The sequence below is a fragment of the Camellia sinensis genome, chromosome 7, assembly GCF_055761805.1.
Source record: "Camellia sinensis isolate YWXY chromosome 7, ASM5576180v1, whole genome shotgun sequence".
NCBI lineage: Eukaryota > Viridiplantae > Streptophyta > Magnoliopsida > Ericales > Theaceae > Camellia > Camellia sinensis.
This window is the reverse complement of record NC_138967.1, coordinates 95,829,405-95,856,308: the sequence shown is the minus strand read 5'-3', so window position 1 is coordinate 95,856,308 and position 26,904 is coordinate 95,829,405.

The window sequence follows — 26,904 nt, the reverse complement described above, 5'->3', positions numbered from 1 at the left end:
AGTCAACCTCAGTAAAAAAAATTCTCAAAAACTATTTTTGCAAACGGTCACTGCTCAACGAGCACGGAACTTACTCTCGAGATGCACAACCTCGGATCGGAGGTAATGGAAAATTGCCCCTCGCTCCAAAGGGCACAGCACGGCAACAGAAAGTTGCCCCTGGTTTGGATGGCGACTCATGGCAACGGAAAGTTGCCCCTAATGTGGACAACGCCGCAGCATACTGTAGTCTGTCCTCATTAGTGATGATCACAACCGAACTCTCGGATACAGAGAAGACAAAGATGGTCAAAACAAATATATGGATACAGTCACTTTGAAAGTGCGTGGCGCTGGACTTAAGGAGTTGCCTACGTATCCCAAGCATGGGAATCAAGCCTTACATAGTTCCGGTTAAGGTACACTCGGGTATTAACCCTCACTTTTTAGGCTCTAACTTTTGCCAAGGCCGCCCTTTGCGGGTTTTCAACCTTGCGAGCTTTATTTTTCTTTTCTTTTTTCCATTTCTTTTCATTTCTTTTCTTCTTTTTTTCATCTTTTCTTTTCATTTTCTTTATTTTCATTTTTTGTATTTTTCTTTTTTTTTCTTTTTCTTTCTTTTTTTTGCTCTAACTTTTGCCTGGGTCGCCCTTTCAGGTTTTCGGCCCAGCGAGCCTCTCAAGGGTAAAAGTGTAACAAGTCCATGCCAAAAGGTTTTAGGGTTTTGAAGCCATCTGTATTCAGGAGAGTGGCTGTTGTATTGATTCACAGAAAGATCCATCTTCGGCTCTTCGAGCACATTGGACACTTTTGCCCCTAGTTCGAGGGCCGCTTCTGATTTAGCTTTGCAAGCTTCTTCTGATAACGTCTGATCTTCTTGATCTGACTTTCTTGGCCTCTTGTTTGTAGGACTGCACAAAACATTTTTTTTTCGAATTTTTTTTTTAAGAAAGTGACAAATCGCTCGCGTTGAAGACAGTGCGGAACCATTCTGGATCAGGCTAGGGTCCTTCTCAGTACTCACGTTAACAAACATGATTTCAATCATTAAGGGCTTAGCATGCCTCTCTTTCTCTCAATTTGATCAAATTTTTGCAAATCCCGAGGAATTCCTTCCTCTTCATTTTCATCACCACAGTGTTAAAAAAGTTTTGAAAAACTTGGTCAATGCAATGAATTCGAGGTGCAGAAGAGTAAGTGAGATGCTCTGCCGTTTCATTCAAATTTTCTGGCACAACTAGCTCAAAGTAGCAATAGGCACAGAAAACATTATAGCCGCAGTTGTTTAATTTAGATTTCCTGGTTGCAACTGGCTCCACAGTAGAGACAGACTCAAAAAAAAAGAAAAAGGATAATTACAAAACAAAATAATGATATCCAAGGCAACAACCCTGGAATCACCTGATTTCTATACAGTGGGACTGACTCGACACAACAAGACAGACCCTTAAGCAAAAAGACTGGCTTAAGATAATGAGATAGACCCAAAACAAAACAAGGAACTGACTCGACACCCCAGCCAGAAATCACAAAACTGCATTTGCAAATGCTCCCAACGGTGCATGCCAAATGCCATATCTGAAATACACCGAGCGCCGCCCGCAGGTGTTCCAACCCCTGATCACATACTTGCAGTATCCTCGAAGTCCAACAACTCAGTGGTGACAAACTTTGCTGAGGTAGGTGGGAGGATGACCTCATTGTCGATCAAATCTTGCACTTCGTGGCGAAGGCGGAAACAACCGTCGGTGCTGTGACCGGTTTGCTGGTGGTATGCGCAGTACAAGGCAGCATCGTGTATAAGAGGGAGATTCTTCGGGAGGGGTCGAGGCTCGAGGGGTTTAAGATGCCCCTTTTTAGCCAAAATTTGAAATGCCCTAGACGAAGGCATGTAGAGGGCATGAAAGACTCTGCGCCCTCGAGGCAGATACTTCGAAGTCTGGGGGTTCTTGCTAGATGCACTAGCGAAAGGGTCGGCAGGCACTGCCTTGGCTTTCTGATCTCTTCCCGGTGCAGGGTTGGGAGTAGAAGGAACTGTTCTGGCATGATGGGGCCTATCCCGATTTTTCGCCTGGCTTGAACTGCCCTCGGTTGGAGTGGGGAAAGCATCATCCACAGTCTTAGTCATAACTGCGAATACTTGCTGTTTATTGAACCCCCTCGGCTTTCAAAGCCTCGACTGCCCACGGCCATTGTTCAACGAGATCAGCATCTGTTCCCGCTTTGTTCTTACCTCTAGCCTCAACCTGATCGAGGGTTTGGGTTGCTATATCAAAGCGAGACCCGGTAGTTGTTAACATGTCATTGCCATAGCTTGGGACAGCCTCAGGTTGACTGAGCTCGATCACAATTCGTCCCAGTAGCGGGGGCTCTTGTGGTATGAAATTCCCGACATATGGCGTAGCTGGTGGCGAAGCCGACATTCCATAGGCGAGATCAACCACGAACCTCTGGAGGTCACCAATCATTCCCATCAACTCAAACATGGTGCACTCACGAGCTTGAAATAACTGGGGTGTCCAGATCGGGTGTGCGACAGGCGACCTGGGCGGATGCGGTACATCGACATTGGTCTCATCCTGCAAGATGATTCCTCGGTCTAATGCGGCGGCCATAACCACAATTTCCTCTGAACTTTGGGTCACCATAAGTCCCCTGAACTTGAACGGTGACTGACGGATCAGATATCTGTCTTGCCTCAGCAAAGGAGAACACTGGTTATTTTGAACTAACTCTCTGAACTGAAAGAGAAAACATGCAGCGTTTTAGACCAATCAAAACAGACACAAGCATAGCTGAATAACTGTACTCTACTACTGATCACTGTTCCCCAAAATCACTGCCCCAAAACTGAGTCTGATACTTGCGGATATAACTGATTCTCAGAATACTGATACTAGTGCCCTCGGGCTTGGTATTTGAACTTGCAAACTGACATGCGCATTCCCTGTAGAGATACATTCTAAAAGCACATAGCAAGTAAATGAGAGCCAAAACACCCCTATGTTGGGGTAGGGTTTCCCTGTCCTATTTTGTCAGGAGCTAGGGTTTCACTATGCACGCAGCGGTTTCAAACAACCTATAATCTGGTAGCCACCTGTCCTAGTTTGGAATGGTCACTACGGAGTCCGAATATGCACTAGGTCGAATGGTCAAAAGGGTGCCCTAGTAACAACCAGGGTTTGTGTTCCCATCGTGGCAGAGCCCGTAACCGGTTAGCCTTATGGCACGCTTCTCAAAGTGAGCCTCCGGCAAACCGTTTAGGAATAACAGACGGCAAACACTGTGACTTAGGCGCACCAATGCAAATGCAATGCAAAGAAATACATAAGTGTAATCAAAACAAGATATCACGAGTTCGAGTCAAGTTCTCTAACTCCCCAGCAGAGTTGCCAGAAACTGTAGACGTCCCCCGAACGTCCCGGGCGGGACGTCCCGGGAGGGAGATCCCGTTTTGTTCATTTGGGCTCACTACAGTTCAAGACTCAAAGTCACGGTCCTGTATCTAATCTCACAAAGTGCAATGCAAGACCGGTGAATCATCAAATAGTTCAAATCCAGCAAACCATTTTTGAAAACAGATTTTTTGAAAGAAGTGCCAAACATGGACTGCTTTGCCAGATACAGAGTCGCCACCTAAATATTTTATTTTGGGAAATTTAGGAAACCCTGACTCGTTGCCTAAGGCCACGTGTTCGTCATCACCAAAGTTGCCTTGGCTTGGGAACTTGGGTACGATTGGGGAAGGTCACTTCGTGAGCACCCCCGCTCGCCCGATCAAAGATCGGCCTCTACTAACCATGATATCGACTTTTGAAAATATATGCGTTCTTATTTTGGTTATTAGCCTAGATTTACTATGTTATGCGCACAGCAAACAAGTATAGACTGGGTCGCCTGAATTGGAACGAAACATTTCATATTTGTTTGTTTGAAAATGGTTTGATAATGCTACCCGTAAGTAGGCTAAGACATAGATTTTGCCCCTCAAGTGGGCTTAGGAAATATGGTTTTGCCACTTTCAAGGGGGCTTAAAACTCGCATCCAATGCATTGTCCCAATTCAAATAACCCAACCTTCACCCACAGGCATTCAGATAGTTATATCACATAAGCACATAGCCTCATGGTAAGCATGCTAATATTGCAACACTCACACGCATGCAAGATGCTAAAGCATAAGAGCTTACCTAGTACTCCAAGCCAAAACAGAAACTATTTAGTAATCAGATGCATGATCCTAGTTCATGCTAAGATGGCTAATGCAACACATACAGAATGCAACTAGAATAGGCTCGGCTAATCTAAGAATGGCATATGATATGTAACAACTCGATGCACGTATTCAAGTTTGGAATTGAAATACTATGCGGTTAGCATGATGCGCCGAGCCCGGTGCATGCAAGACTGATGAATGATGCACGCATGCATAGCATAAGGTATGCTAAATTAAACATGCCCTAATACTAACCATCAAAGTAGGTAAGTAAAAGGGAGAAAGAAGTGGGAGTTGGAAGACATGCACACACGCACCCACACTTATTACAAATTCACCCTCGCTCGGAGGGACCAAAAGAATAAAACAATTTAATTAACCTACAAGCTAATTAAATAATTTACAGACCACCTAATTAATTAACAAATCAATTAAATAAAGGAAAGCATTAAAAGGCCTCAGGAGGAGGGATGCACACGCGCTCGGATTGGCTTTGCCTGGAAATCCAATGCCATGCACAATCTGCCTCTGTTTACCCTGCTCTGCTCCTCTGAGACTTGCACAAATCCCAAGGTACACTCTTTGGACACTGTTGAACACCACCGGCCAAGGGGAATCATCACCGGCCAAGGCAGGGTGGTCATCGACCATTGGTGTAGCTCTCGGCCACAAACTTTTGGTCGATCGGCACTATATTCAGTCGACCGGCCAAAGCTTCTTGCAGAAACCTGTTTTGACAGCAACAAAGGGCAAAACATGGCATGGCAATGCATTTCAAGCAATGTTTGCACTAACCACACTCCTTATCATATTCATGACTCAAAGGAGCATGGTACTCGATTCTCGGACCACCAATCGCGCATTTCAATGTGTGATGGCCCAAGGAACCAAGTTGTGCATTTTGATTTCAAATGACATGCAAACCAAATAAACACATAAAGCCCAACCTCTATGATACTCAATTCAAGAGGCAAGGCATGCATGTCAAATGTAACCTAAGCATGCAATCTAAACATGCAACGTGAACATGCAAATAAACATGCAAAGATTCAACTAACAAGCATGCAAAGTGTAATGTCAACATGCTCACATGCAAGGCATATAACATGTTAGACAACTTAGCAAGAAATGAATGACAAGTGCAACACCATTTAAGCACACAACAACATGCCGTGAACCAAGTATCTAAACATACAACAATGCATGCAAACATGGTTCAACAGTTAAGCATAAAGGAGGGACTCTTAAGCGTACTAAACATGGATAAAAGACATGCATTGTAAGCTTTGAAAACACACAAAGAATGATCCCAAATCAACCTATCATTGTAAGCAAGGCATGCAACCGAGCCCAAGGACTTAAACCATGATCATGTGACACAAGAAGCAAATGATCAAAGTGAATCAAAATAGTCCTAAGGCAGGCACAAGTAAGCCCCAAAAACCGCTTAGATGGCATCTAAATGATCTAATCCTAGAGGCGTACATAATAGCACAAACATGGAGCATAGGACAACACCCTTTTAAAACATTAAAGGGGCATCAAATGCAAGCATACAAACACACCAGTAGGACTGAAATGGCATGGCAAGTGGTTCTAAACCACTGAAACAAAGCAAGGATGGCATGCTAGAGGGGTCGATGCTCAAGGCATACAAGAGGGATTACATGGTAGCTATACAAACCGAAGCATGGACGACCCGAATGACTAAAAATAGACCTCAAGCACACTAAAACAAGCATAAAAGCTTCACAAAGCTAGGCCAAAACACATGAGCATGGTAGTCTAAATGCTATGCACATGTTAAACCAAATCATGGCATTACAAGACATGTATGCAAGGCAAGCATGGTGTGTCTAAACCAAGTAAAAACAATGCTATATCATAACAAAATAAGCACAAATAACACTTAAGACATGGCCAACATGAACTTAAAAATGGTGCTCACACATGAGGCAAACATGGCACTTTTTGAAGGCAACGAGGAAAGGGGATGGCCCTCTCCTCCTTAGGACATTAAGACACCATCCTCACCACTAAAATCCCTCAAGATTTCAGTGGTGAGGAGGCCCAAACAAGGTGGTCCCGGACCTCACCAAAATAGCACAAAAATAGGGCCTAACAAGGCCTAAGAAGGGTCAAACAACCCCAAAGCTCAAAGCAACCTTAAACAACTATTTTAAGCAAGTAAAAACAAGACTTTTATATGTTACACACTAAGCTTGAAACAACAAGCAAGGTAGGCAAAAAGACTATGCAAAAATGGGGTAAAAAGGGCAAGAATCTTACCCTTGAAGACCTTCTTCACAAGGATCACTCCAGCAGCTTTTTTAGCTCCAAACCAGGTCAAGAACTTCAAGGACAGCCCCCGAATGCCTCAGCAATCAAGGTAAGGTGTAATGGTAGGTGTCCTAGTGTAAAACTAAGGACAAACACACACTTAGAGCAAAAGAGAGGGAGAAATAGAGATGGAATAGATACACTATGCTAACCCTAGAACCAGAGCTCTCTAGAACTTTTTTTGTAACCCTAGAGGAGGGGGGAGAAGCCTCCTCTTTATAGAGCTTCACTCTTGTAAAGCTTACAAAACAAGCCAAGCAAGAGTGAAATCCCTCCATACACGTGTATGGAGGGGGTGCAAAGTGGGTACCAGTTAGCACAGCTGGCACAAAATATCTGTCAAAAGTAGATGGACAGTGATCGGCTAGCCAAATTGGCCAAAACAATGGTCGGCCGGCCACAAAGATTGCCAGCCGACCATCACCAATGGCCGGTAGCAACAAAACATGGCTGGTGGCCTCAAGCAATGGCCAGTGAGGTGTGGGGATGGCCAACAAGCCATTCCCTGCCCTTCAAAAGCAAAACACAAGTGTTTGGTGCAGAACCAAACACAAAACAGTCGAGTCGAGCAATCCTAAGGCAAGGCGCGTGGCCAAGACCTCCGAGAACTCAAGACGAACACGAACATGGATGATCACCGAGTGTTCAAACGGTGACGCCCAAGTCTTGAGGACGGTCAAAAATGGGGCGTCTACATTATTGTTGTAATTGCTATTGTGTATTGGATTAGAAAAAAGGGACGGGGTGTATGTGCATTTACTGTGCTTTTAAAGCTCATGGCGTTTCATTCTAGGTATCAAAGAAACATACGAGGCCGACGAAGAGCTAAAGACATTTGAAGACTTGTGTCTATTTTAGTGAAAATTAGAAGCCATTTTGCTTATGAGTCTATTTGTGCTTTTATTTTTGGATTGTAATAATAATGGAACATGTTTTGTAATTTGAAATTTGATATACTGTAATTATTATTTGCTTTGTAATCATATTGCTATCTCCATGTTATTTATGAGACCTTGTGTTAATACCTCTTAAGATCTGTCAAAAAGATAGCTAGCTATATAAGGTAGTTGGACTTAGAAGGGAGGCTCTATTGACTCCTCCGACCTTCCTGAGATATTACTTGGCTATTGACCAAAAGACTCTTCAGTGACGTTACCCTAACCCTTAAAGTAGAAATTAGGGCATCACAAGTGTGATGGTAGAGTAGAATGTAACCAAAACTCTTGATTCGGGTGATCATCCGTTGCATAGTCATTACTCTTTTACCATTTTCTCTCTCCACATTTTTCATTTTGATGTGAGACTAGTACTACTGGAAATTTTATTTCCAGGGCTTCAATTTAGACACATGAACGAACCAAAACGGAGTTCAAACGAAAAAGTTATGCCCATTTGAAGTTTGCATACCTGAGCTGTGGGCATAGTCCACTCGAGCACAAGTTTGACCACTTGAACAGGCCATAGACCCTTGCAACTTTGAAATTTTAATTGGAAAGAAATCCTGGAAGCATTGTTTTACCACTCGACCGCACATTTAACTGCTCGAGAAGTCTATTCATGAAAGTAGAGATACTACAAGCCTTCATTCACTGTTCGAGCTTAGATTTGACTGCTTGGGTGATCTATTTGAAATCGATGCATTTATATCACCTTTTTGGTCAAATTTCTTATTGCATATCACTTTCCACCCCCTCTCTTCTCTCTCTTCCTTCATTTTGGAAACACCAAGCTTTTCAAGCTTGGATTTCATCTCAATGTTCTTAGAATCTACCCCTAGTTCTTAAGGCAAAAAATCAAATGCGTCACATTCGAGATTTTGAGTTGATTAGATCAAGTTTTTGTCACCATCAAAGTTGGGTCTTCACTATTTCACTCTCATCTTTGAGGTATGAGTTTTCTTAATTCTTTCTCTATATATGATGTACTATGATTGTGTGGACATTTCTTATTTTGATGATTTAAGAGCTAGAGATTTGATTTAAGAGAAATATTGTAATTAAATGGGATTTTTACTCAAATATTTGAAAGGTTTTGAAAATGTTTTTATGTTGTTAGTAAATGTTAAATAATTGAATTTTTGTGAAAGAATAAGGGAAAACCACCAATTTTCGTAAAAACCCTAAGTTTGTGATTTCTAATTAAAATAAGATTTGGAAGAACTTGATGTTACTGAGAAATTGAAGTTTGTATTGTGTTGTAAACACGTAGAAATGTTGAAATCATATAAAACTTTGAATTAGTGATGGGATTAAAGATGAGTACGAAAATGGTTGAGACTAACAGAATGTAAATTATTTTATTTTGTATCAGAAGTGAAAAGTGCTAGATGTTGAAATAAAGAAAATGATGGAATATAGGGGATAATGATAATGTTGAGATGATGTTGATGCTAATGATGGCAATGGTGATGAGGATGATATTGTTTCTGATATAATGGTTTTGTTGTTGTTACTTAATTTATGATGAAAGTTAATATTTTGATTAGGGATGGATAATAATATGTAATAGTTACATAATGGAAATTGAACCCTAGGCAAATCATAACATAACACACTCATGTGTTGCATTACATTCTCATGATTCTATAACAAGTGTTGGGTTAGTGAAAGTATGTTACTATTTTGAAAACACGTTGTGTGTGTGTTGAGGTGCCCAATTTCCCTTTTGTGCTTGGAGGCCAAAAAATGTGCAAATGTAATCGGAATATTGTTGAGGAGCCCAATTGCCTTCCTGTGGTCACTATCGGTAAATGTGGAAGATATTGATGAATATATTGTTCGGTGTCCAATTTCCCTCCATGCTCGATGGCTAGTAAATATGGAAATGTTTTCGAACTATAGCGGGGGTCTAATTGCCCCTCCGTGCTTAATGCTGGTAAATGTGAAAATAGTTTTGAAAATGTGATAGGTGCCCAATTGCCTTCCGTGCTCAGCAACTAGTAAATGTGGGAGCTATTTTTGAAAAAATATGGTAGATGCTCAATTTCCCTTTTGTGCTCGATGGCCGGTAAATGTGGGAGTTTTGTGAGAAACGTATGAAGGATTTGTCACAAAAAGGGTTTTAAAACGATTAACGAAGGTCTTAGTGTTCTTGTCAAATTTGGGTTTTGAAATTATACGTTCAATATTGGTTTGTAAAAGAAATAAAGAGAATTGTAGATGACATATGCTTTGTATGATCATAATCATAAAAAAAACACATATATATATATGTTGTTAAGATTACTCCTACTGGGTGTCAAAGCTCACTCCATTTTATGGAGTAAATATTCAAATTTCTAGGTTATGATGATGTGCGTCCACCCCATTGCGGAGAAAGTGAAGATCTAGATGGAGCATGGAAGCTCATTTTGACGTTTTCTTTGCTTACAACTATCAAGCTTACTTGTTCGGGATATCATTATATTTTGTTGTAATCAAGGCCTTAGCATTGAAAAATGTAAGCCCACGTGGCACTTTTGTTGTCTTTTTTTTTTTTTTCATTTTAAATTATATATCTAAAGTAAGACAATTGGAAAATTTGTTGTAGGCATTTGAGGTTGTTGTACATTATTTTATTTTTTTAATTCTCACACCATATAACGAAATTGGATAATAATAAAGGATCAGTAATTATTAAAATGGATCCAAAATTTTTGGCATTATAGGAATGATTTGAGGAGAATGAAGGCAAAGAGTGAGCAGGGACAAGCAGCCTAGAAGGTGATTAACCATGCAAGACCGATACATGAACGATAGTATTCAACACGAAAGTGTGATTTGGAAACCAAGCAGTTGAAGGAGGAGAGGAAGATGTTAAAGAAGAAGAAGAAGAAGAAGAAATAGAAGAAATAGAAGGATATGGAAACATAGATTCATCAAAGACAACATGATGGGAGAGAAGTAGGCATTTGGTGGATGGATTAAAACATTTATATGCACTTTGAGTAAGAGAGTACCCAAGGACCACACAAGGGTGAAAGTGAGAATCAAGTTTATGGCGAGAGTAGAAACAAAGCCACGGGAAGCATAGACAACCAAATACATGCAACTTAAGATAGTTAGGTAAGTCACTAAATAGAGCAGTGAAGGGGGATTTGTTAGGAAGAAGAGGTGTGGGAAGATGATTTATTAAGTAGGCTGCAGGTTGAAAAGCATAAGACCAAAAAGAAAGGAGTAGAGAGGAGTGGTGAAGAAGGGTGAGACTGGTTTCAATGTGATGGCGGGGCCAACGCTCAGCAAGGCCATTGTGTTAAGGTGTGTGAGGTGGAGTAGTTAAATAAGTAATGCCATGGTTAGATAAAAGGGTGCCAAGTTTTTTATATTCACCCCTACCATCGGAGTAAATGGATACAACAGATGTCTTAAAATAATTTTCAACCATAGCTTTGAATTTTGGAAAAAGAGAGTAAACATCGGATTAGTTTTTAGAGGATACAACCACACATATTTGGTGAAATGGTTAGCAAAAATAATTTAAAATTTGAAATTGTCTAGTGAGACAATTGGGGACAGTCCCCATACATCAATCTAAATTAGATCTAGTGGAGCACGACTTTGAAGGGAAGACTCACCAAACGGAAGTTTATGACTTTTATTACATTGACAAGAGGAACACAAGGTGGAGGCAACAAACACAGGCGACAATGGTAAAGAAAAATGCTTGATAAGATATTGAAGTGTGTGAGTTGATGGATGACGGAGATGTTTGTGCTGGTCTTTCGTAGGAGCCTTGACACCAATCTGTATACACCTCATTTAGATCGGCCTTAAGTCTTGGGTGCTTTCGTTTCATTATCCGATCATGAAAATAAGAATGTGTTTCTCACAAAATCCTCAATAAGAAATATGGCATTTGAGCGTTACTCCCAACCCTAGGTCTGATTTGGCCAAGTGTCTAAGACCCATTCAAAACTCTTTTTTAAAACTCTTTTTCCGTACTTCCGAGTATTTCTGTAATGTTCCAAGACTCATTTTTAAACTTCAAAATGAAATTGTTTCTAAGGAAATTGAGTAGAGTGTGGAAATAGGAGGAAATGATGATAATTCTGTCGAAAAATCCTATTTCGTGCAAAATAGTCAAGCCTGCCAAGTTTTTGGCCAGCCTGCCAATTAATTGGCTGGTTGGCTAATTTCTCTAGGAATAGAGCAATTTCGGTAGAATTCCTATTTAGTGCATGTGGGACATCGCCCTATCCCATTTTCTGATATGTTCATGCACAAAATGGCCTACACACTCAGCCTCCACCTACCAAAAGCACTTGCCCCATCAAAAAATAGAGAGCTAAAGCAATAACCCATCATCTTTCTTTATGCTCCATTATGGTTTGTCCTCCATTGTTGTCACCCACCACCCTTTCTATTAAGTCTTCGACCATTACTTGTGTAAAGGAGATCAAATTGTAGAGAGGAGAAAGAGGAGATACAAAAGAGAACTGAGAAAGATTGATTGACAAAGAAGACTAGAGATAAAGAAAGAAAGAGTCTAAGCTTTGGATTGAGAATTGATCAAAGTTGTCCAAAAACTTCCATTTTCCCAACACATTGTTATATCTCTTCTTCTATTACAAAAATCATCTAGGAACTAGTAATCCAATTATAGAGCTTTGATCAAAGAGAAAGTGATTGTTGTTGAAAGTGGGAGAATCAGGGAGTTCACTAATGTTCCCTCACACACACTGTTAAACAAAACAAGTCACCATTTCAGCTAAAATTTTAAACTTTCGTATTGAGGATTGAAAACACACTTCATACACTTGAGGGTGATCAAAATAAAGTTTGGAAATCAAAGAAGTTCATCCTTTCTTTGGAAGTTGAATTTTCAATTTCTTTCATTTTCTTAATTTTTTTTTTTTTTGATCTTGTAGTTGTGTTCTTACTTTAATTTCATATTATATATCTGTTCTAATCTAACTAAAAGTGGTTAGTTGAGCCACCTATATATTCTCCGTCGGTTCTTTCTCGATGTTGTAACAAAACAGGTTTTTGCCAAGCCTAATTGACTGGCCGGTGAATTTATTGGCTCGCCAGCTAATTTATTGGCTAGCCGGCTAACTTTTTGGCTAGCCAACCAACTTCTTCTGGGAGAGAACAATGCAGTCTTCCGATGATGAGGAAAACAGTTTCCGATGGTCCCCGAGGCACCTGAAGCTTCTATTTTTATTTTAATTTGAGAGAGTTGTGAGGTTTATTATTATTATTATTATTATTATTATTATTATTATTATTATTATTATTATTATTGTAATATTTTTCTTCCCCTCCTCCCTTATTCAGATATGTAATTATTCAAGTAATGTAATAATTCTTAGCCCCGCTTCTTTCTATCATGTTCTTTTACTTGCTTTCCTTATTTGTAAATATGCAACATATTTTGTTTTTTCATCATATTCATTCTTTGCATCCATGTTTCATGCATTACGATTAAACTAAATTTGCAAATGTAGATTTAGTTGATTATTATGTGATTTTGAGCGCTACCTTATGTCTTGAGATGATTCACATGTCATATATTGGAAGTCGAATCTTTAGTTACATTTCATGAGTGAATTGCATTAGGATTTTGTACATAAGATCATGCATGTTTTACTAACTTTGTTTCGTAGCTGTTCGCGGGGTGTCGGTAATTATGTAAGTTTTTATGCTTTAGCATCCCGCTTGTGTGTGTTTTCCTTACTATGTTTGGCATTCTTCTATGAGGCTATTTGCTTATTTGATATAAGTCCATGAATGCTAGTGGATGGAGGTTGTGTTGTTCAATTTAGAATAATATTGATTTTCATGTTTGTGAACTCAATTTCTTTGAATTGTACATCTTCAAAACTCTTTGAAAATACATAAAATCAAGTTGTTCCAAAATGAATGACATAGTCTATACTGGTATGCTTCACATGGTAAATTTTAGGATTTGTAAAATAATCGGAATATGAACATATAAAGTAAATAAAACTCATATCATGGTTTAGTAGAGGCTAGTCTTTGGTCGGGTGAGCGGAGGTGTTCAATTAATGACCTTTCCCTCTCATACCTAAGGTTCTGAGCCAAGCATCTTTGGTTACGATGAACAATGGCCTTGGCACGAGTCACGTGTTTCTTAATATCCCAAAATATTAGGTGGGAACTTTGAGATCTGATAACACCATCCATTTCTTGCCAAGTTTTTGTAATAAAATGGATTTTCTATAAAAGTTGCAGGATTTGGACTCTCATATATGTTTCACATTGCACTCGTGAAACTAGATCAAAGAGATTGAGGGTCCGACTATTTAACGAGCTAGAGTTCCCCCTGGGTGATATTACAATTTCTGGAGACTCCACTGGGATATTAAGAAACCTTGACTCGAACTCCATGATATGTTTTTTTTATTTTTAATTATATGTTCATTGCATTTCATGCATTGGTGCACCTAAGTTCCGTGCTCATCACCTGTTATCCTGGAGGGCTATCCTGTTTCAAGCGGTTAGATGAACACGGGCTCTGTCATGGTGGGAGCACAAGCCTTAGATCTAGATCTCCATTGTGCCGCTTGATCCGCCGTTTACTTATAGGTGACGGACTGGGTAGGTATATCGGTGTCTAGCTGAGGTACCCTTTTTAACCAAGACTAACCTAGTGCATATAGTAAGCTCTAGTAATTTCCAACATTAGAATAGGATGTACCCCATTCTAGGATGTATGATGCCGTTTGTTTAAATAGTGAAACCCTAGATCATTTCAAAGTAAGGATATGATAACCCTATCCTCTATAGGGGTGTTGTTCTCTTTCCTACTATGTGAAATATATGGGATCTATACACAGGTTCTCAAATTCTAAGCAGTGGTTCAGGCATTTCATTTTGAGGGGTGGAATTCAGTGTTTCAACATGTTGTATAATGACTAATTGAGCCAGAATGCTGCTAAAATTTTGATTGGGAATTAGGTTTTTATTTTTGCTAGGTAGTCGTAGCACTATAGCTTCAAAAGGATTTAATATCTCCCAAGTTTTGTGGACTCGTGCTGGTAGACTTAGCAGAACCACAAATTTAATTCAGTGATAGCTAGTGTTAGTTTCTCACTACAACAAAAGTAACCTATGGTGACAAAAACTAGTGAAGAAAATAAAATTCGTCACTAAATAAAAATAATTATTGAGGAATTTATAAATTTTGTCACATATAATAAAAAAATAAAAATGATAGGTGACAAAATTTATTTTCGTCAATAAATACTTCATTTTAAGTGAGGAAAAATTAAGTTTCGTCACCAAAAATTTTCCGGCTTTTTTTTTGGGTGGCGCCAAAATTTTTGGACTTTTGGTGAGAAAAAAATTTGTCACTAATTATAAAATTATTTGTGAGGAATATATTTTCGTCACCAAAACGTTTTAATATTTTTGATATCTTTTGGTGAGGAAATAATATTGTCACCATTTTTTGTGGGAAATTTTTGATATATTGAGCTTCAATAAAACAATTAGGGTATTAATTTTTTTACCCTTTTTCTGTTTATCACCTCTCTCTCTCTCTCTCTCTCTCTCTCTCTCTCAAAATAGGATATTAATTTGTCTTGCCTCTTACTCCTCCACCACGCCGATCGCCATCGCTGCCACTAGTAGCCTTGCCAATCGTCGCCGCCACTAGTAGCCTTGCCGGTAACCGCCACATCGTCTTCGCTCGGTGATTTGGTACGTGATTTCTCTTTGCTCTTTTTTTGGTGTCTCTTTCTCTTATTCTCTGTTTTGGTATAGTGACGAAAATTAGTGAAGAAAACAAATTTCGTCACTAAATAAGAATAATCCATGAGGAATTATAAATTTTGTCACGTATAATAAAAAAATAAAAATAGTAGGTGACGAAATTTATTTCCATCAATAAATACTTACTTTTAGGTGACAAAAAAAATAAGTTTCGTCACCTAAATTTTTCCCACTAATTTTTTTTGATGGTGCCAAAATTTTAAAATTTTTGGTGAGAATTTTTTTTTCCAACAATTAAAAAATTATTAATGAGGAATATACGTCACCAATAATCTATTTTTTTTTGTTTAAAAACTTGATTTTAAATATTTTAAGACCATTTGGTGAGAAATATATTTTCGTCACTAATAATTTTTAATATTTGTAAGCCTTTTAGTGAGAAAATTATTTTGTCACTAATTTTAGAAGAAGAATTTTAACATATTAAGCGGTAATGAAAAAAATAGTCTATTATTTTTCCCTCCTTTTTTTTTTATCAGTTTTCCTAAATTATTTTTCCCTTTTTTTTTTAGATTATTTTCCCTCTTTTTTTTTTTTGATCACTCTTCGTATCGGTCTCTATCTCTATCCGTCTCTCCCCTCAAAACAAAACACAACGAATCAGTTTTCCTATCAATCTCTATCTCTCCCCCTCTCCCTCTCCCTCTCCCTCTCCCTCTCCCTCTCAAAACACAAGTGCTGTGTGTTCTTCTCCAGCGCCCCTTGAGTGTTTTCTTCTCCAGCGTCATCCCTGTTCTCCTCCTTCAGTTTCGCCACAGACGTCGTATCTCCTTTACTGCTGTGTGTTCTCTTCGATCAGGTATGGGTCCTCTTTCTCTCTCCCTCTCTCACTCAATTTCTCTATTTTTCTATCTCTGTTTTCCCTAATTTTCAAAATTAATGTTTTCCCTAATTTTCGAAATTAATTTTCAGAATAAATGCTGCATTTTATTCTTTCTCATGCAAGGTTTCTCTTCAATAAATTGTGAATGTGTAAATTGTAAACTTGGCCATCCTCAATGTCTTTTGCTTGTTTCTACTATAAACTTGAGAATGAATGTCCTATTGATTATAATTAACAGTTTGAATTTAGTAGAAGCCCTTGAATGTGAATATTTTGTATGGTTTGGATTGTTACCTGTTGCAAGACCCCTTTCATCTTCGGCCAACAGACACCTCCCAAATAGTTAAATGATTTTTCTTCCCTTCTTAATAATAATAATAATAATAATAATAATAATAATAATAATAATAATAATAATAATAATAATAATAATAATAATAATAATAACAAAAAATAAAGAAAGACAAAAAAAAAAAAACTTACACAGTAATAAAACCCTTTGAATTATTTCTTCTTCTTTCTGTTTCTTTTTGGTGGAATTTAAGTTAGTTCAGACTAGCACAAGGAGACTCAGCTGAAGTTTATACATTCTAGGAATATTGCAAGCAGTCATGAACACGGGAAGGACTTGCATTGATTTATTGGAGAAAATATAATCTGAAATGCGCAGTGCACAATGTGAAGAATGTGATACCATGCATGAATTGTTCTGTCTTCAGATTACTATTGCAAGGATTAAGATTTAGTCAATAAATTATATTGAAAACAAATGAAATTATGAATTAGGTGGCTGTTTAAAAGTTGATCTGCGAACTTGATTAATTGAATTATAGTTGACGACAAGCAGATCAATGAGGATCTTCAATTTGGAACCCCCCTCTTGATTGAAGAGTGCATTCAGTTTTCCATATCAGGCTTTGATTGCATATTTCATGTATTGTGGTAGCTGAGAGTAGTTCATTTCCACAACCCTTTGAAATACATTTTTGGAAGTAGTGGGACATGAGATTCTTTGATCGTCCATGAGTAACACTGATCCTTCCTTAGCCGTCTTGTTGACAAGTATGGTTTTAGGTATACCAAATATGAATAAGCATATTCTTGGTGTTTGATATATGATGGCGACTATCAAATATTTGATTTATGATTGTAATTATCAATTAAATATGTAGTCTCTTGAGTTTGTTGAGAATAAAAAATGCAAAAATGGTGTAGCAAGCGTGTACTGAAAAGGTTATGTTATGTTAGTTTTCATCCCAGTATGACACAAAAATAAGTGTAGCACATGCACATGTAGTGCCTGTCCAATAAACATAAATTTGGACTCTCTCTGTAAACGAGCCATGTAGTAAATTGTTAAAGATTGGCTTGAAAACTTAATGCGGAAAGGCGGAACCAAAATTGTCACCTGATGGGGGCCGAAATTTGAGTATTCTCATTCACATATTCTTTTGATATATATTCTTTTCACTACAGAACAGCTTCCCCAAACCTCTTATATAAAGGCTCTAAGGGGTGCCAATTGGGAAGCCAAAGAAAGTTAATAGTCCATTGCCATATGTGGTCTACCCAATCTCTCTAAGCTTAAGTAGTTTCCTAACAGACCAAGATGCATCTCTGTAGACACCCCATTTTTGACCGCCCTTAAGACTTGGGCGTTACTGATGGTTTACTTGGTGGAGACAGGTGTGCAGGGGAAATGTTCAGTTTCTTCGGCAAGGAGAGAGGCAAATCCTTCAAAACACTTTGTTTAGGAGTTTGGAGTTGAAGAAGAGAGGAAAGGAGAGGAGAAAACTAATTTGGGAGAAGATTCGGCATGAATCCGGGTAGAAGCGAGTCGAGCAGCCCTCGCTGAATCGGGCTTATCTGTCTGTACGCTTGGAGTTTAGCTATGGGGCCACCACCGTCGGAAAGCTTACTTCCGCGGCTTCATTTTGCACTCAAGAATCTCCTAGAGCCAAGTCCGGGTGGGGGAGATATGATCAGTTGAAGTCGGGCATCATCCCGGTTGGATCGAATCTGCGCGGCTTCACGGAAAAGGGCATAACTTTTTGCACAGGAGGAATTTTGATGCAAGGTTTGCGCCATTGGAAAGCTAACTTCCGGGGCTTCAATCTGGACATCCACCGGCACCTTTTTGACCTCACCGGCCACCCATCGGCACTCTGTTTGTGCCGACCGGCACTTTATTTTGCTGACCGGCAATTTTTGCTAGCCGACGACCTTCCAGAGCATTCTGCAGATTGAGTGGATTCCAGCTGTGCCAGCTGGAATGCACAGAATTGATCCCCCACGCACATGTGTGCTTGTTTTGCACCTTGTGAGCCTTTGAACCCCTTAACCTTCTAGAAGCTTGAACCCTTTGGCCAAGCTTCTTGGAGAAGCTTGGCCAACTGTTTTAGCTTCCTCTAGAAGCCTTGCACCCTCTTGAACCCCTTTGACCCTTTCCCTTTACTTAGCTTGTAAGCTAAATGCTTCCCTTGCCTTATATAAGCACCATTTCTCTCCCTTTGTCTAGGTTAGAGACTTGAGGCAAAAAAACCAGAGATATACTATATATATCTGATATACATACATACAAACCTCCATCTCTCTCTATATCTCTCCCATTCAACCATCAAACACCCTTGTTCTTGGGCCATTTCTTCATCAACTCATAGCACAAGGCATCCAACGCCTATTCCAACAGCTTGAGGCTGTTCTCCAGAGCTTAGGAGCACCTAAACTTGGTCCAAGAGGTGCTGGTTCATTGGTCTACAAGGGTGAGTCCTCATCTTCCCTTTTCTAGCCTTTTTTTGCTTCATATCTAAGCCATAGTTTCTTGCACTTTTGGGCTCCGACCTAAACTTCAAATCATCATATTTTGAGGTCCTCTTCATGTTTGATTGAGGACCTCTTACTGTTTGAGGATAGTAGCTAGCACTTCCTTCTTTATCTCTCCTTTAGGCCCTAATCTTGCATGTTATTTTTGGCCTATGTGTAATCTGTTTTTGAGGATGTAGTAAACTGAAGATAGGCTTATTTTGAGCCCTTCTTCAACATTGAAGAAGGGCTCAACACTGTTTGAGACTTCCATGTTGTACTTCCCTTTATATCCTCCTTTTGGTCCCATTTTTGTATGTCTTGGCAGCCCCTGATGTTGCTGTTTTTGGACCTTTCTCCGAACTAAAAGTGGCTTTATTTTGACCTCCTGAACATGTTTTATTTAGGGTCTTTGGCTGTTTGATGAATATTTTGTGTACTTCATGTTATAGCCCTTTTGTGGCCTTAATCTTGCATAAATTGTTTGCCATGCTTGTATCTGTTTTTGAGCCTTGCCATGAACTGTAAATGTGCATATTTTGGGCCCCTATTCAATGTTGTTGAAGGGCCCTAACCCATTTGGGGTTAGTAGCTGTGAGTTGCTTCATAATCGCATGTTTAGGGTCGTTTTTGTATGCCATTTTAGCCCTATCTTTGCTTGCTGTTTGGCCATGTCATAAACTGTAAAAATGCTTGTCTCAGAGCTGTCTTGCTTCTGTCTTCATGCTCCATGTCCATATTGTGCATGCTTTGTATAGCTGTAAGCCATTTCGGGTGCCAAAAGTCCATGTTTCGGGACTATTCCATGCATCGGGTGTGTTTTCGCCTCATTTCGGGGCTTTTTTCCCCCACATTTCAGTGCTGAAATCCCATTGGCATGTTTGTATATCATTTTCCATGCCATTGCATTGCATATGCCTTTGCCTCGGTTTGCGTGCCCGTGTGCACGCATTTCGAGGCACTTCATTTTCATCCATCGGCCTCTTATGTGAGCGTGGCTGAGGCTCTCTCATGTTAGTATAAGTCCATGTTGCATTCTGTATGCCATTTTAGCCATTGCATTGCATATGTCATTGCCTCGGTTTGCGTGCCCGTGCGCACGCATTTCGAGGCACTTCATCTTCTCCCATTGGCCACTGTTTTGGGCCTAACTAGAGCTGCCTAATTCATGTTTAAGACCATCCTTAGCATATTTGTATGCCTACCTTGCATGTTTGCTTGTATCGGCATGTTGCATCCTTAGCTCGTATGCCTAAGTTGCATTGCATCTTACATGTATCACCTTGCCTCTTGAGATGAGTATGATAGAGGTTAGGCCTCCTTGTGTGTTTATTTGGTTTGCATGCATTTGAAATCAAAGTTGCATACTTGGTTCTTTGGGCCATCATGCATGGAAATGCGTGATTGGTGGTCCAAGAACCGAGGCACATGTCCCTTTGAGTCATTACAATGATAAGAGACATGGTTGGTGCATATATGCCTTGAAATGTGCTGCCATGCTTTGCCTCGTCCTCTGTTGCTGTGGGTTGCAGGTTCTGCAGGAATACTCTGCCGACCGGCAGTGTAAGGTGCCGGCCGGCAAAAACTTCTCTGCCGACAACTTCATTTGGTGCCGATGAACATACAACACTGCCGGTGGAAATTTCATCTAGCCGGTGGTGATCCCCTCTGTCCAAGGATGCAGTCCTGAGGTTTTGACAGCCTCCAGAGGAGTGAAGGAAGGAAAACAGAGGCAGCTTGCGCATGGCGGCACGCTTCTCGAGGCGTTTTACTATTTTTCTTAGTCTATTTAATTTGTTAATTAAATTAGGCAATTTGTAATATTAATTAGCTTGCGTAGTTAATTAATTTGTAATATTTATTCGGTCCCTCCGAGTGAGGGCAAATCTGTAATAAGTGTGCGTGGGTGGTGTGTATGTTTTCCAATCCCCACTTCTTTCTTCCCTTTTATTTACCTGCTTATGATGGTAGATTAGGGCACATTTATTTTAGCATACCTTATGCTATGCATGCGTGCATCCATGCGTTTGTTGACATGCATCAGGCTCGGTACATCACGCTAACTGCATTTGTACTTCAATTTACAAATCGAATATGTGATAATTGATCGCATTACATATGCCATGCTTAGGTTAACCGAGCCCATCGAAATTGCATCCTGTATGTGTTGCATTAGGCAATTTAACATGAACTAGGACACGCACATTTTGCTAACTAGTTTACTGTTTTGGCACGGAGTACTAGGTAAGCTTTTATGCTTTAGCATATCGCATGCGTGTGAATGTTGCCATGATAGCATGATTACCATGAGGCTAAGTGCTTATATGAGATAAACTGTTTGAATGCCTGTGGGTGGAGGTTGGATTGCTTGAGTTGGAAAAACTCGTTGAAATCCGTGTTTTAGCCTACTTACGAGTAGCAAATCCCGAAACATTTTCAAAACAAACGGATATGCAATGCTTATTTCCAAATTAGGTAATCTAGTCTATACTTGTTTGCTGTGCGCATAACATAGTAATTCTAGGCTAATAACCTGGATAAGAACACATAACGTTTTCAAAATCGGATATCATGGTTAGTAGAGGCCGGTCTTCGGACCGGGTGAAAGGGGGTGCTCATAGCTGACCTTCCCCAATCGTACCCTAGCTCCCGAGCCGAGACAACTCCGGTGATGACGGACATGTGGCCTTCGGCACTGAGTCAGGGTTTCCTAAATTCCCCCGTTTTAAAATATTTAGGTGGCGACTCTGTATCTGGCAAAGCAGTCCATGTTTGGCACTACTTTTTCAAAAATCTGTTTCTCAAAACGATTTGCCAGATTTGGACTCTTTGGTTCAGATTAAGAACCGTGACACAAATTGAGTCCGAACTGTAGTAGCGAGGTCCCCCCTTCGCGGGCGCTGTTACAGTTTCTGGCGACTCCACTGGGGAGTTTTAGAGAGTTTGACTCGAACTCGTGATATCCTGTTTTGACTTCATTTATGTGTTTCTTTGCATCGCATGTGCATTGGTGCGCCTAGGAACACAGTGTTTGCCATCTGCCATTCCTGAACGGTTTGCCGGAGGCTTGTCTTGTCAAGGCATGTCCATAAGGCTGACCGGCTATGGGCTCTGACAGTATGGGAACACAAACCCCGGTTTACCGAGGCACCCTTTTGACCATCCGACCTAGTGCATATTCGGAATCCATAGTGACCATTCCAAACTAGGACAGGTTGCTTACCCAATAGGTTGTTTGAAACTGCTGTGTGCATAGTGAAACCCTAGTTCCTAACAAAATAGGACAGGGAAACCCTACCCCAACATAGGGGTGTTTTGGCTCTCTCTTACTTGCTATGTGCTTTTAGAGTGTATCTCTACAGGAATGCATATACCAGTTTACAAGTCTGGGTATCAGACCTGTGGGCATCAGCATCAGTATTTGGGGAATCAGTTTTACCTGAGGGTATCAGTTTACAGGCAGATATTTAGGAAACAGTGATCAGTATTGGGTACATTCATCCTAGTATGCTCAAATCTGTTCCAGTGAAATTAGGCTGAGATGCTCTCTGTTTTCCCTTTTGCAGGGGTAGTCCTGGAACCATAGCTTCAGAAGGCTCCGATATCTCCCGAGGTTCATCGGACTTGTGCTGATAGACTTTGTCAGGTCAGAGACTCAGTTCAAGGGTAATCAGGGACAGAGCAGGCTAGTCAGGCACAGATCATCAGTTCAACAGTCTTCAGATCAACAGTCATTATCCATCTCGCCTGTGTGCAGTTGGGTTGAGATATCTGCTTTTGCCACAGAGACAGATATACCGGTTGCTCAGTTAGATTAGAATAGTATGTCGAGTCTGGAAGAGATGGTGCGCCAACTCCAGGATAGTATGAAAGCCATGCAGCAAGACACTGTCCGTCAAGCAGAATTCGCCAAGCAACAGGCTGTGGTCATAGCCCAACAGGCAGAGACAATTGCCAGATTGGAGCAGCAAACTGGAGTATCTACTTCGCACCAGGCTCCTCCCCCACCAAGAGTTCCCACACTCGGGGAGGCAACCCATGTCCAGGATGATACGGACATTCCAGTCGGGCCAGCTCCACCCCCGATTCTGCCTCAACTCTCCAAGGCACCCACTCCTATCAACCAATCAGATTCTCCCTTCGAGCCCGAGGTGGAGCCCGTGGCATTAAAAATGCACAAGCTTGAAAAGCTGTTCAAAAAATCTCAAGGTGCGAAGTCCATTCCGGACATTGGAGACGGATACATCGACGCAGCTATGACGCTGCCAGATCGGTTTAAGATGCCACAAATCGATCGTTTTGACGGATCTGAGGATCCCATGGTACACCTGCGACTATTTTCAGACATCCTAAGACCAATGGGCCTCACTAGATTGCAGAAGCTGTCTTTGTTTGGCCGGACCCTGTCGGGTGTAGCGGCCGCATGGTATGCCAAATTGGAGGATGACGTCAAGAGAAGTTGGGATGAGATGGCTGAGGCCTTCGTCGCACAATATTCATACAATACCCAAATCGAGATTACGACCCGTGATCTTGAGACGAAGAGGCAGGAGCCTAAGGAGAGCTTCTCAGAATTCGTGGCCCGCTGGAGGGCCAAGGCCTCAATGATGACCATTAGGCCAACAGATAAGGATCAAATACGGATGATTGTGCGCAATCTCCACCCTAAGCTAATGCAGAGAATGATTGTAATCCCCTTTCCCACTTTCTCAGATTTACACGATATGGGGGTACAAATCGAAGATGCAATGAGGCAAGGTCTGTTTGACCAGGATAAGGAGCAGCCCAGGAGGGCATTTTCCCGTAGTTCGAATGTGACCACCAGCGGTGACGCAGCTGCAAGATCATCTGAAGTGGGCATGGTCACCACCACCACACCAAGAGCAGCCACCCCCTTTGTTGGTGCATCCACTTCAAACCCCCGAACTTCAGACTATCTGCCCCGAGGCAAGAGGGTTTTCACCCCACTTTATATGTCTTTGTCTAAAGCCCTGGGGGTCCTACTCAGGAAAGGACATCTGAAACCGTTAGAGCAACGGCCTTTACCCGATCCTCTCCCTCAAAAACATGACCCGACTAAGTACTGTGCTTTCCATCAACAAACCGGTCATGACACCGACAGTTGCGTCCGTCTCCACCACGAGATACAAAATTTGATTGACAACGGGGTCATCCCCGCACCAGGTCCTGCGAAGTCTATCGACACTTGATCAGTGAACTTGTGGGGGGATAATGTGATGTGATCAGAGGTTGGACCACCTGCGGGCGGCACTCAGTTTACTCCAGATATGGTGTATGGCACGCACTGTTTTGAGCATTTGTGAATGTTAGTTTTGTACTTTCTGACTTGGGTATTGGGTCAGTCTTGTCGTTTTGTATTGGGTCAGTCTTTTCATGCTGAGCCAGTCGGGTCTGTCTTGTTGTGTCGAGTCAGTCCTGTTTTGTTAAAGTCGGGTGATTTCGGGGGTGTTACTTCGGATATCACTAGTTTGCTTTGTGTTTGTCCTTTTGAGTCTGTTTCTGCCAGGGAGCCAGTTGTGCCAACAGATTTGAATGAACAACAGTGATTTTTACACTCTTGTGTTTGCTTCTGCCGTGTGCCAGTTGTGCCGGAAGTATTGAATGGAATGACAGTGCTCTTCGCCTGCCTTTTTTGTGCCTTGAAATCATTATATCGACCTAAGTTTTTTTTCAAAACTTTTTTTGAACACTGCGGCGAAAACGAAGAGGAAGGAATTCCTCGGGATTTGCAAAATTTTGATCATTTGAGAGAAAGAGAGGCATGCTAAGCCCTTAATGATTGAGATCATGCTTGTTAATGTGAGTACTGAGAAGGACCCTGGCTTGATCCAGATTGGTTCTACACTGTCTTCGGCGCGAGCGATTTGTCGCTTTCTTAAAAAATTTCAAAAAATACTTTGCGCAGTCCTGCGAAGACATGTGTGGGATCACTCTTGAGATTGTGCAGCCTAGGATCGCTCTCAGCCTCGAGATTCGACCCCTCACTTTCAAACCTTGAACCTGAGTTCAGAACGTTCAACGGTCAACCACAACGTGAGGCCTGTGTGGCCAGATTCGAAGCAGCCCTCGGACAAGAGGCAAGAAAGTCAGATCAAGAAGATTAGACCAAATCAAAGGAAGCTTGTAAAGCTAGATCAGAAGCCCCCCTCAAACTAGGGGCAAAAATGTCAGACATGCTCGAAGAGCCGAAGATGAGTCCTCTTGCAAATCAACAGCCACTCTCCTGGATACGGATGGCTTCAAAACCCTAAAACCATTTGGCATGGATTTGTTACACTTTTACCCTTGAGAGGCTCGCTGGGCCGAAAACCCGGAAGGGCGACCCAGGCAGAAGTTAGAGCAAGAGAAAAATACAAAAAAGAAAAAATGCAAAGAAAAGAACAAAAAAAGAAAATCAAAAAAGGGAAATGAAATGAAAAGAAATGAAAAGAAAAGAAATGAAAAGAATTCAAAAGAAAAGAAAAACAAAGCTCGCAAGGTCGAAAACCCGCATCGGGCGCCTTGGCAAAAGTTAGAGCCTAAAAAAGGAGAGGTTAAATACCCGAGTGTACTTTACCCCGGAACTACGTAAGGCTTGATTCCCATGTTTGGGATACGTAGGCAACTTCATTCTGAAGTCCAGCCACAAACACCTCTAAAATCGATTGTGTCCATGTAATGGTTTTGATTGTCTTTGCCTTCTCCGTATCCGAGAGTTCAGTTGTGATCGTCACTCTGAGGATTGATTGCAGTGTGCTACGGTGCCATTCAGACAAGGGGCAACTTTCCGTTGCCATTCAATGCGCTGCGGTGCCGTGCAAACAAGGGGCAACTTTCCGTTGCCATGTAGCTCTCTTCGAGCAAGGGGGCAATTTTCCTCCGAATCCGAGGTTGTGCGTCTCAAGAGTGGGTTCCTTGCTTGTTAAGCATTGGCCGTTTGCAAAAATAATTTTTGAGAATTTTTACCGAGGTTGACTGATCCCTCGAAAATTATTCCATCTTTTCCAAAACTGGACCATTTCTTGGACCCAAAAAAGGAAAATTTTCAGTGCTCATAGCCTGACTTGCATGTTTCAAATCAAAAATCGAACAAGTGTGTTAATCTAACTCTCATATTGGTCAAAATTTGTTTTCGTAGAAAACCAAAAATGGTCAAAATGATGAACTAGGGGCACAGTTGAGTCAGGTGTTCTGTCTTTCCCCCCGTCATCAACTACTCGCTAAGAAGGGCACCCCACCTGCCAAGAAGGGCACAACTGAAGTCAACAGCAAAAGGGCTAAAAGCTCTCTCATCCTCCAAGCAACGAGGAATCAAGTCAAGTACGAAGCACGAACTGGGATGGGGCGAGATATCCCATTCCCTCCTCTGGACAGATCTGATCATGTCCGAACTCCCCAACAGAGCATCATCAACCGACGTCAGCTACAGATTTGCTACACACCCAATTGTAGCGCAGCCCCTCTGTGGGAGGAATTCACTGTTGTGAACAAGAATCAAAAGTTGGTAGAATACCAGGGGCAAGGGCCCACGACTTCCTGTTTATCCATCAACCACCCAGGGGAGGGATTGAAAAAAAGAGAGATTGAAGAATAGAGAGATGTGCGATGAGAGAAAAAGTGAGAAAAGGGCTTTTTCAAAAAAAAATGGAGCTTGAGGGCCGAGTGATGTGAGGATCACAAATGAGAGAGGGTGGGAAACAATACCCGGTGAAATAGGCTCCCTGTGCACGTCTGTGTGTCGTGTCTTTTGTTTTGTCTCGATTCTTGTCTTGAGTCGTTCCGAGCGTGTCTCGATGTGTTTAGGTTGTTTACCTTTTGTTTTTCGTTGTTGAGTCTTTTTCACTGTGTTCAGTCGTAGGCTCAATACCCGGTTAAGAACTCTTTTCTTAATTTCAAATAATAATTGTTTTGTGCTTAGAGTGCTGTGCCATTCTTCACGTTTGTGCAAAACAAGATTCGTTCTTTCATAAAATCGCAGGGTTCAACCCAGGTCATGTGAGAACAGTAAAACCAGGACCTATCTGAAGCTAC